The sequence below is a fragment of the Labeo rohita genome, chromosome 3 (genome assembly GCF_022985175.1).
Source record: "Labeo rohita strain BAU-BD-2019 chromosome 3, IGBB_LRoh.1.0, whole genome shotgun sequence".
Classification (NCBI taxonomy): domain Eukaryota; kingdom Metazoa; phylum Chordata; class Actinopteri; order Cypriniformes; family Cyprinidae; genus Labeo; species Labeo rohita.
The window spans coordinates 47,750,306-47,762,535 of record NC_066871.1 but is presented as its reverse complement, the minus strand read 5'-3'; positions in this window follow the sequence as shown (position 1 = coordinate 47,762,535).

Here is a 12,230-nt window from a genome sequence, read left to right as displayed (position 1 = left end):
ATAGTTATTTTTTATCTAATCTTATCTATTGCCTATTATTGCTTATAGACTTTAAGTGGAAAACATTTGGCAAGGCTTATGTAGTGACAAGTGTTATGTAGTGGATAAATTCAATTTACGTATTCAGATACAAACATCTAATGATGTAAGTCTCTAGTGAATATACCATTCCAATTGGCTTTTGCTCCAAAGATCTTTGTCTTTTGTCTTCTGAAGGTTATTGTAGTTTGATTTAGATCATACTTTCAGGATTTTTAACAGAATATAGGCTACTCAGTATACTCTGTTTTGGATTTTGTATTCATTTTTAATCTTTTTCTTTATTTTTAATTGTATTATTATTATTATTATTATTATTATTATTATTATTATTATCTGTAATTATCATTTATCATTTTCAATAAATTACCAATTTTACTGAAGGACCCCTCCATTGTTTTTGCATCAGTTTTACTACCAAAATGAATAAATAAATAAATACATAAATAAAAAATAAACTACTAACTAAACTATAGTAAAACAATGGCTACTGCAGTAAAACCATGATTAATTTTCGTAAGAGAATTGTGTCCCCTGAAGGCAGCATTTTCCAGTGTTTGGACACAATATTTGTTTGGTTATCAGCAAAGCTCCTGTCATGGTTGAGTGCTGTAGAGAAGCACACAATGAAGGAATATTCCACAAAAAGTCTTTTATTTAAATCCACAAAACGAAAACAAGGAAACTAGAAGCAGGGTAGCGCAACACGTAGCCAAAACTAGTAGCAGACCAAGCAACAGGAGAGAACTGAAACAGGTGCATTGTTAATTAACGAATCACTAAAGACCAGGAAACAAAACCATATATGGAAAACAGGAACTAAGGCTGAAGGGCACATGTAACCCCTTCACCTGGGTCCTACTCGCACACCGCGCCGAGGGGGTCTCGAACCCTTGTTTCCGGCATGGGAGGCAGACACAAGGAGGCTAAAGGCTGCAACCCCTGGCATCAGTCGCTAGTGCATCTACTGAGATCAGGGGAGTGAGGTTTACCTGCACAGCACTTACCCGCTGGCCTCCATTACACACGGGCTCTGTAGGGCTGGACGGGACCAGTGGAGATGAAGGAGAGAGGATTGGTGCCAAAAACTCCTGTGGGAGCACCATATCCATAATATCCTCAACCTCCATCTTGGCCGGAGACTCGGACAAGGCGGCCATCTTGGCTGGGTAGTCGGGCACACAATTGACATACAATTTGCTATATAGAGAGGAGGACACTTTTTTTCTGAAACCACAGGAAATAATATTCTGACCCAATAATTTGTGTAATTTAATAATAGTATATTATATTATATTATATTTCAAGGATCTGTCTGTTGCCACTGTACAGCTGCTTTGAAACAATCTGTATTGCAAAATGTGCTATTTCGATAAAGGTGAACTGATGGGACTTGATTATTGTAGCTTTTTCCAGATGTGTGCATCTCTGTTTCTTTAGGTTCTGTGAATGCTGTTGGGATAAAGGCATGATTCACACTAACCAATCTGAATATATTACACACTTAATAGGTTCACATATGAACTACAGAATGATTACTCTGTGTCTTCAACAAATGTAAAAGTACAGGAGACTTGATTGACAGGGACAGTCTGTCAAATAAATGGCAAAAAGGCTCTGTACAAAATTGCTTGTACTTATTTCAGTCACATATATCACAAATATTTAATTAAGTTTTCAAGGACTTTCACTTTCTGTTTTGTCATGTGATTTGGAGACTGCATATGATGCGATTTCAGGGTATAAACACCAGCAGAGAGCTTTCATTTGCTGTTTGGACATCTGGAGGACAGAAGACACACAGAGAGAGAGACATCAACACACAGGTTTGACTTTAATTGCTTAATATCATCAATTATTATCACTTTGACTTCAACTATTTTGTGTTTAAATGTTTGTACTTTATTTTCATTCATATTTATTTGATTGAAATTATGTATTTCATGTTTGAATAAGTCATAACACACACTTGGTGCAAAACTGACAGTCTTGGCAGCTTCCACCCTAAAAATAAGCTTGTTTATTGATCTCTGCACAGCTGATGTACTAATAAACAATAAAATATTTGGTGAAGGTTTGTAAGATTTTGCATGTGGTTTGTAAAAATATTGTTTGGCACACAGACACACACACACACACACACACACACATATAAAGGACTTTTGTTTTATATTTCAGTATTTCGGGCACTATGTTTGACATATCAGTAAATACTGGTAAATAATGAGTAAATAATGCTTACAGAACTATGTTTTTCATTATGCTGTATATATTTACTTATTTATTTATATTTACTAAGTTTTCATTCTTAGAGTTAAAATGGTAGAGAATTACAGAAACACAAAAGTGAATATATTTATCATTTTAAAACACAATGTAATTACAATGTAAATGTTAGAAGCACATTATTTGATTAGTAAATGCACTTGTCTATGGTCAAAATAAATAAATAAATAAAAGTTATCTATTGAATTTAATGAGATAAAACTATGGGTTAAGGCTGCATGGGATACAGCACTTTAATATTGCCCAATAATTACTGTAGGTGTAGATGTTAATAAAACACAATCTAATAGCTAATTTAATTATTGTTAACCGAATCTATCCCGTCAGACGAAAAACTGAAGAAATTTGTCATAAATGACCATGAATGGACAAGTAAGTCTGTTCAGCTGGGATGTCAGTGGCTGTGAAGTTCCCCGCAGGACTGGCTGTGATTGGATTATCTTTCAACCCATATTAAACAGCTCATTATGTTACAAAAGTATGTTTTGCTGATGTTATCACGTTAGTAATATATTAAGTCAACAATGAAGTATTGCTATGTTGAGAGAAATTACTCCTTTAGCGAGATCCTAACCCTAACACTAAGCACAACTTCAGTGAACTACAAATAACACCACCATGTTTTCACGTTCCATCAATATAATGACAGAGGCTTATGGGTAATGGAGTTTAACCCTCCTTTTGCCCAAAAATCCGCTAACACCTTTTTTCCAGTGGGGTCAATTTGACCCCAGCAAGTGAAACCTCCAAAATATGACTTTTTGACTAAATTTTTTGTGTCAGGTCATTTATACCTTTGCTGACTTGTTAAATAGGTCTTTTAAATAAACTACCCTCCCCCCAGCCCCACACCCCGCCCCTTAGACTTCCACCATACCTACTGCGTGACTATCGACAAATTCACAAATCACCATAGAAACTCACTGATTAACCTAAAATTGTAAAAGTACATATATGTTTGGTGTTATATTTGTTGCATACTATTTATAAGTATATATTTTTGTAATTTATAACATTTGGAAAGAATAACAGTTTCTTATATCAAGGATAGTAAAAGAAATTCAGCTAAAGACACCTATGAAAAGTAATGTGAGCATTGTATCAGGGCTTGTTTTGTGCAACTGTAAGTGCTTTTTATGCAAATATATAAGTTTGACATAAAACAAACTGCATAGATAGAATATGAACAGCATTTGTTTTTCTTACAGCCCACCAGAAGGTACATTCCAGCCTTTTATCTGCACTATTTGCAGGACGTATGATGTGGAGAAAAAAAGTATCACATGTAATGTTATGGCCATTTAGTGCCTCAGCCATGTCTAGTACAACCCTCTTACCCTGAATTTTTTTTTCAGGTGCTTCTCCAGGGGATTTATCAGTATATAACTTCATATTTCAGTCATAGATAGACTGTGCTTCACATGTGGCCCATATTGGTATGCCATATTTGGCTGGTTTGTTTGGCATGTATTGTCTGAAGGGCCATGAAATGGAACCAGACATTCATCCACAGTGATGGGAGGAATAGATTGTAAAGTAAGGTGACCAGACGTACCACTTCCTGGGGACATGTTCAGCACAGGATTTCTAATTTGCCTAAAATAACCAGGTGTTGTTATATGACATCAAAGGCCCCCAGCACTGCATGTTTTGTATGTCTCCCTTATGTGAGACACCCAGTTCAGGTCTTCTCCACTAAGGCAGTCTCTACTAATGAGCTGATGAGTTGAATCAGGTGTGCGATGAAGGGGGACATACAAAATATGCAGGGTTGGGGGCCTCCAGGACAGATTTGAAACCCCCGTCTATACACCTTTCCCTCTGAGTTTGAAGTCATTTCAAGTATATCCTTTTCAATTGATGGTGTAATCAAAAACTCAAATGCTGATATTGGACAAGGCTGACAGCATATCTGATTGGCCCTGGAACCATTTTGTTGACATTAGTAGCACTAAGTTTTCTCAGTCATCAAGTGGGGAGCGGGACCATAATAACTTTCCATTTGTGTAAGGTAATGTGTCTGCTGGTGGTTGAGAGACAACAGAAGATCAACACTAGGAGTCTCATTCTCATGTGAGGAGGATGCCTCATAATCAGGGTCCTCCTCTGCATTATCATCTATCTCAGATACATGTCACTCTGTCACTTTCTCTGTCAAAAAAAAAAAAAAATGTGACAAAATCTTATTGACAGAAAACCTTTGCTTAGAGGCCATTTTCAATAGAGAGAAAGCATAAAGAGAGAGCCCACAAAACACAAAGAAGAATGATTCAGAAGGCTTCTGTGTGAGCATTTATATGTTTGCTCCTCCCCAGTAAACCACAAAAATTATGTTTTGAATATTACACTGAATATATAAAATTATAGTAAATGTTATAAAATTATAGCATTTTATATTGTCCTCAATATCACCCAAAAAATGTGTGTAAACTTTTGAGATTTCTTATGTTTTATACATAAAAAGAGCCAGGGGTCAAATTGGCCCCGAGTACAATCGATGTGACAAAATGGGTAGAGGACATTAAAAAAATATCATCATGTTAATTTTATGTTTGCAGAGTTGTCCTCATTAAATTAGGAAAAGTCATTAAATCTGAAGCAAAAAAAATAATGTTAATCATATTTTTACAGGCGTTAAAAATCCTGTGGGGTCAAATTGACCCCAAGGGTAACAGGAGGGTTAAAACGTTTTATTAATTAAATTGAACAAATAATATATTTAATGGAAAACTGGATATCTAAATATGTTCATTGTGCAAACCTCTATGACATATTTGAGAGGCAGGCTGAAATTTGCTATTTTACTGTGAGCAACATTATTTAATCAACATAGCATAAGTAGTAATCCTGACGATTTTCTCTTTGATATGTTAATTGGACTCTAATTTACAGCCATTTGAAATATGCATTTTTTGGCTCTTCCAGAGGGTGCTACTGGGCCCCTGGGGGTAGAAGGGCAGTAAAACCTACATGTGTTCTCCTCATCATGGACCACAAACTGTGTTGAGTTACATTTACATCTGACAGTTTTCACAGTCCACCCTCTTCTATTCTTACATCATGTCTCATAAAGCTTTTGACAGGACATTTTGAGGCCATCTGATGAAATGCTTCAATAATAATAATAATAACAATAACAACAGTAATAGATTATTTCTTAGATTTTTGAGGTAAACACCAATAAATATAATGGATGAACCTGCAACAACTTGCCGTTATCTATTCCCCACTGTTAAGCAGTAATCAATGACAATTTATTCATATTGTGATCTAATCACTATTACACGAGTACAAATTCATGCAGTAGTAAAAATCACAATATAATAAAAATAATCATAATAAATAGCACAAACCAGTGTAAAAATGTCTTCCTTACCCCCTTATCTTGCTCCTCACAGGCTGAGCATCAGTAATGTGTATGCTCTTGGTTTTAATGCACTACAAGATGCACAATGATCATTCCTGGTACATCTTGTAATGCAAAATAATTAATCTTGTAAATCCCTTTATTTCACCAAAAATTGGCATATTTGTCACTATATATATATACAATAATAACTTCTTGGTGTATTGTTGTCCTAAATATCACTAATCTGATCAAAAATGTTTATGTCTTAAGTAAAAACAATCATGGTAATTAATTATATGTAGTTTTTCAAATATAAAACATATATACACATATGAGCTGACCTAGTAAAATTATGTATTTACCAAGAATTGATGCTTATTAAAGCTACTAAAGCCATCCAGTCAAGAGCAAGGATTGAAGTTTCTCTTTTTCTTGTGCTATTTGATTATCATTAAGGATACTGATGACTGCTGTCACTTAAAGAACAAATGCATGGATCCAGTATACTGACACATCAGATTTTCTTCAATATAATGCTTTTCCTCAAGCATCATGTTTTCATAATCCATTGAAAAAGACAAACTCAAAACCCAAAATAAAAATTAGATTAATCACTCAACAAAAATGCATCATTGATGTTGATATTACATATTGAAATGATTAGTAAGTACAATTAGCTTTATAACTTTTATGTAGCAATGATAAATTGTTAGTGCTTATCTATACTATGGGCTTTTGTAATTTACCCCAGGGCTTTTAAAGTTAGGGTGTGTTAATACTAAACACAATAATACTAAGTACGATATTGTCTATTCTAAAATCAAATAAAATGGCCATCTGCATGTTCTTCAATGTCCATGAGGCTATTTTCTGCAGTACTGTTAGAAAACAGAAACTTGAGTTGTGGGGGTAAATTACATAGTTCAGTCAGTTGAATGAACTTAACATTACAAGATAAACTATTCTTGAAAACGTAACCTGGCTGCCTTGAAAAGATAAGTTGATTCAACAAAATTCTTAGTTTAGCCATTTTTTTTTTAGTTTGCACAAATTAGAATTATACATTTATTCAACAAAATGCTTAGTTTCAACAACTAAACATTTGTTGGTCTCACTAATTTTATGTTGTTTTAACTTGGATTTAGGTTAGCACAACTTTCTTATTGGTTAGATAAAGATTAAAGTTGATTCAGCCTTTTTTCAGCTTCGCCTTTGTTACCCCAACTATTAATTCTAGGTTTAAGAAACTCCAACATACGTGTAGTTTTTAGATTATTTACCACAACATTTTAAGGTAGCCAGGTTACAAATAAGTTGAAACAACTTGATTGTTTTTACAGTCTACGATGTGTTACACGCAGAATCAGAAGCGTCATGTAAAAAGAAATATCTGCCTAGAAAATGTTGCCAAATGTCTCCTCCTGATGTCTCCTGAATTTGATTGGAAAGTGCCCACGGTATGTTTGCTTGATTTTGGTTTAATGCTTTGTGTATTAATGTCAGTTTTATAAACATAACAAAACCGCATCATGATACGTACTTGAATGTGCTCAAACTTACCTAGGTTGAAATGCTTACTATGTGTGTCTTTAACAAACAGCAATCACGCTGTAGGCTGATAGATGAAGTAACCCCCAGCAACCACCTGACTCAGGCTTGGGTGGCTTGAGCAAATAGTTTTAAAATAACCTTTACTACTTTATTTTAATGCAGTGTCTGCTTTGCAGTGACTATGCTGCAATATTATTGTTAAAGCCATCTCGTTTCACTATACATACTGCTGCTATTTATATTAATTGTGACCAAATAAATGTGTGACCTGAAATGCTATAAATGCTGCTGCTGAGAAAATTATTATTCTCAATGACTGAATGCCTATGCAGGCTGCGGCTATTGCACAAAGAAAACTAAACTGCTTACACTTAACTAAACTGATAACAATTTGACTTGCTATGCATGCTGCTGCTAAAATTATTATTCTAACCTTGCATATGAATTTGCTATGTATGGCATGCTATAAAATGGCAGACATTGCAACCTGAATAGCTACGCATACTGCTACTACAGCTGCAGAAAGTACTTAAAATTGCTATAGCCTCTTTATTAAATAAACAACACAATCAAATAATACTTATTTCACTTTGGAGAGTTCACAAATCTGCTGTAAGCCTTGTTAAATAAGCAAAAGTAATAAAATGCCTATTGACCTGAGAGTTCGCTTACCATCATGCATTAACTTATCAATAAATTTCAATCAACTAAGGTACTTCCTACTGCCACTGCTAAATTGGTAACATAATAATTGGTTTTCTATGCAGACGCTGCTAATAAAATTTCTTACATTGCATCTCAATTTGCTATACATGCTGCAGCTATTAAAATTCACTACATGTTAAATCTAAATAACTAAACGTACTGCTGATACAACTGCACAAAAGTACTTAGAATTGCTATAAGCCTCTTAATTAAACAAGCAAACGCAATCAAATAATGCCTATTTCACTTTGAAGAGTTTGCAAAAGTACTGTAGGCCTGTTAGATAGCAAAAGTAATAAAATATCTATTTCACTTTACTTACAATTCACTGGAATTTCATGCAACTAAAAGTACTATATGTTGTCACTGCTATATTAGAAACCATAATAATCTAAGTTGCTAAGTTTGTCGCTGCTAATGTTATTTAACATTGCATCCGAAATAGCTCTGCATGCTGCCTCTATTAAAATTAGCCAACATTTTACTGTAGCCCTGTTAAATAAGGAAAAGTAATAAAATGGCCATTTCACATTAAAGAGTTACTTACCCCATACGTTAAACTGAAAATGTTTAAAGTACTTTCTGCTGCCGCTGCGATATTATCAATAATAATTTGACTTGCTAAGCAAGCTGCTGTCACACCCCTGGACTTTCTAGTTGGTTTCTCCCATTATCTCCCCTGCAGTTCTGTGTGTTTTGGTTTCTCCCTCATTATCTACACCTGTGTCTGTAATCAGTCTGTGTGTATATATAGCGTGTGTTTCCCCTCTTGCTTTGTCGGACGTTGATGTTACTACCCTGTGTTCCTGTGTCTCCTGTGTTCCCCGTTGGATTTATTAAATACCTTTCGTTTATTTACATTGTTGTTCATGTGCTTCATCTGAGCGTGACAGAACGTCCGACCGAAACAGTTTTTTCGTACCTTCCCCTCTGTTTTATTTTCCGTTACTTTTTCCTCAGTTTTTTGTTTCCGTTGTGTTTCCCCTATGGCTTCCTTATTCCGTCCAGAATTCATCCTCCTTCGGCTGAAGCAGGGGGATCTACCGCTCGAGGGATATACCATCATGTTCCAGCTAATAGCTCACACCACCAGCTACCCGGATGACGCGCTCTGTGCATTTTATAACGCCAGCCTCAACGCATCATGCAGAGCGCCGTCGTCCGAGGACGGCCCTCGAGCGGATTTTGCCGCATTTGTGGAGTGGACACTGGCGAGAAACAAACCCTCGTTCCCCGCCTGTTCCTTGGAGAATCTCGCTAGTGCCACTCTGGACCCAGAACCCAGCCAACCACCACCCCGACACGCGGAGCCCGAGCCCGAGCCCACCGCAGATGGATCCCACGCTACCAGCGCGACCGAGGAGCCATTGCCCATCGGAGCGACAGAGCGAGCGATCGCTACGGAGCTGGAGGAATTTGCGTCTGACCAGGTGCGAGAGCCGGCCACAATTCCCGCGACGGTGGACGTTCCTGATGGGCGTGAGGGTGCTGAGGACAGCACCGCCCACTGCACCACCGCTGAGGGTGAGCAACGCCTGGATCTGGGACAAATTTTTCTGGAACAAGATTTGACTAATGTCTTTGAAGATATATATGAAGACATGCTGCTCTTCTTCCACCATCTAAACTGCCTGACAACCTAGAACAAGATCTGATTAATTTCTCTGAAGATGTATATAAAGACATGCCCGCTCTTCTTCCACCATCTAAATTACCTGACTGCCTGGATTTCCCACCCACCCTCCCTCTGTCTATTGTTTCTGCGGCCTCAGTCCCGCCACCGCTGTCTCCTGGCAGCCCATCTGCTCACCCTCAGCCCACCATCTGTGCGGTGGGTTCGCTGCAGGTCTGCCAGTCTCCATCGGTGTCATGGCTGGAGGATCCCTCATCTTCGCCTCCAGCCTCTGAGTCCTGGACTCCACCTCGGCCCTCCGACCCTGCGGCTCCACCCCGTCTCTCAGCTCCCTCGTCTCCACCGTCGCCCGTCGGTCCACCAGCTCCACCGGGCTCCATCGTCCCTCCGGCTCCGCCCTGGTCAGTCATCACCCCACCTTCGCCTCTGGACTCTACTCCTCTGGCTGCGCCTTGTCACTCCGTCCCTCCGGCTCTGTGGACCTCCTCCCTCCCACAGGCACAGCCTCGGTCCTCAGTTGCTCCGGCTCCGCCGCGGACCTCCGGATCTCTGCCTCCGCCTCGGTCACCAGAGCCTTGGGCTCCGCCTGGGCCCTCCGGATCCTCGGTGTTGCCAAGGATCATCGGCTCTCCGTCTCCGCCTCGGGCTCTACCACCACCTGCTCCGCCTCCGTCGGTCGGCCCCATAGAGTCGCCAGCCTTTCCTCCACCATGATTCCTCCCTCCATCGGCTCCACCGTGGGGCTTCATCATGGCTGCGGTCTGGGTCTTACCTGGCTCCTCCTGCTCCAGCCCCCTCCTGTCACCTCCTTGGCTCCTCCCTCCATCATCACCTCCATGGAATATCCCGTCATCACCCTGGACTCCATCGTTTGCCCTCCTCCCAGGAGTCCGTCCTCCACCGAAGCCCCCTCCTAAGACTTTGTACATCTTGTTGTCCCTGTTTGTCGGCGCGAGGACGCGCCTTCCGGGAGGGGGAGGTAATGTCACACCCCTGGACTTTCTAGTTGGTTTCTCCCATTATCTCCCCTGCAGTTCTGTGTGTTTTGGTTTCTCCCTCATTATCTACACCTGTGTCTGTAATCAGTCTGTGTGTATATATAGCGTGTGTTTCCCCTCTTGCTTTGTCGGACGTTGATGTTACTACCCTGTGTTCCTGTGTCTCCTGTGTTCCCCGTTGGATTTATTAAATACCTTTCGTTTATTTACGTCGTTGTTCGTGTGCTTCGTCTGAGCGTGACAGCTGCTGCTAATATAATTTCTAATATTGCATCTAGCTATGCATACTGCTGCTACAGCTGTAGAAGTACTTCTAATTGCTAGAGCCCCTTTTATAAATAAACAAAATGCAAATAATTCCTATTCACTTGAAGAGTTCACGTATCCATGTTCAGCCATTGAAACTTCAGCAACTACGGTCTACCTACTACTGCTACTAATAAAACATTTAATTGCTATGCATGCAGCTATTAATAATTTGCTAATAACGTAATCTGAATTTCTATGGATACTGCTGCTACACTCTATGAAAGTACTAGAATTGCTGTTAACCCTGCTGAATAAACAAATAGATAAATTCCAAGTTTAAAAGTGCCCTACTATTATGCTGCTATGTAAATGGGCTACTAATCTGAACCAATTTATTATTGGTAGTGGTATCTTTAAATTTAAACAAATTCATGATTCATTATCTTTAAACTACCACTAAACGTGACTTTCATAATAGACTCTTCACTATGGCTGAACCAAATGTAATGAGTGAAATACAGATGTGGCCCCTTTAAGAGCGAGCGCTCCCTTCTGAAGTGGATTGCAATGCGCCACGAGTACACGTATATTATTTATTTTGCTCATTTAAGTTGTTTTGGTTTAAGAAGTAGCCTGATGACAATAGGACATTAAACGAAGACCGTTATACAAGTTCGCCTTGACTTAAAACTATATTTAAAAAAAAAAAAAAAACTGTGAACGCCACTGCAGCCAATCCCACTGTGGCGTGCATCTTCTGAAATCAACACATTCGCACTTAATATAGATGAGAATACTCAAGATAATATTAAAACATAAAAGGTTTCGGACAAAAAAAGGTAATCCCCTTCACTTTACGGTTTCACTTGGCGTTGTATTTACATAAACATGAACTATAAGGTGCTGCTGCTGCTAATATGAACACAGCATGCTTAGTAATTACTTCTCTCGCGAAAAACCTGCGCATAGTTTTACGACTATATGTTTTCTAGTTTTAGAAATGTAAGCTGACGAACGCAATACAGCACTAAAATAAGAGTGAGAACGTTTACTTATCTAGCTGGGTTTCAGAGGAACTCTGAAAGCGCAGTACTGCGAAAGGCTCCAGTGAATGCCAACCAGCCATTTAAAGGTAAAGGTTCAAACTTTAGTTGCGTACGCGACGTGAACCAATCAGCTTGTGCCAAGTGGTATAAGCCTGTGAATATCATCAGTTACATTAACGCCCGTCAGCCTGCGCCATCTAGAGTTTGTGAACCCTTTTAAACCCATTTTACATTGTGCACTTTCTGCAGGTGGGTTATTGCTTTTGACACCTTTAACTGTTATGCTTGCATTTTAATGAAGTATGCAAAGTGTGTCCAATGAGAAACAATTTGTCTGTCCTCACTGAATGTTTGGAATGGGAATAAGTTTCCCC